Here is a 358-nt window from a genome sequence, read left to right as displayed (position 1 = left end):
ATGGCTAGCGGATCTACTCTCTGCACTGCGTCGGGTGTTCCTACGTCTGTCTGGAGACATTGCTAGGCCAGTACGGCACTCTGCGCACTCTTGCTTGTCCTCTTCGAGCGACGGGCCTCTAAGCGGGGTTGTATTCCGGTACGACACATCGACTGGTACACATTGCACGCACTAACGATCTCTGCACTGAATGGAACTCATTCATAACCACCGTGACGGGAGACTTTGCTAGTACGCACGATACTCTGCGCATGTGCACATGTTTTACAACCCAACCAACTTAAGCACCTAGGGAAGTTGTGATGCCATCTGAACACCCACCGACTGATGCATTGAACGGCTAAAGTTGACCTTCAAT

The sequence above is a fragment of the Anopheles arabiensis genome (assembly GCF_016920715.1).
Source record: "Anopheles arabiensis isolate DONGOLA chromosome X unlocalized genomic scaffold, AaraD3 X_pericentromeric_contig0019, whole genome shotgun sequence".
Classification (NCBI taxonomy): domain Eukaryota; kingdom Metazoa; phylum Arthropoda; class Insecta; order Diptera; family Culicidae; genus Anopheles; species Anopheles arabiensis.
This window is presented reverse-complemented; position numbering follows the sequence as displayed.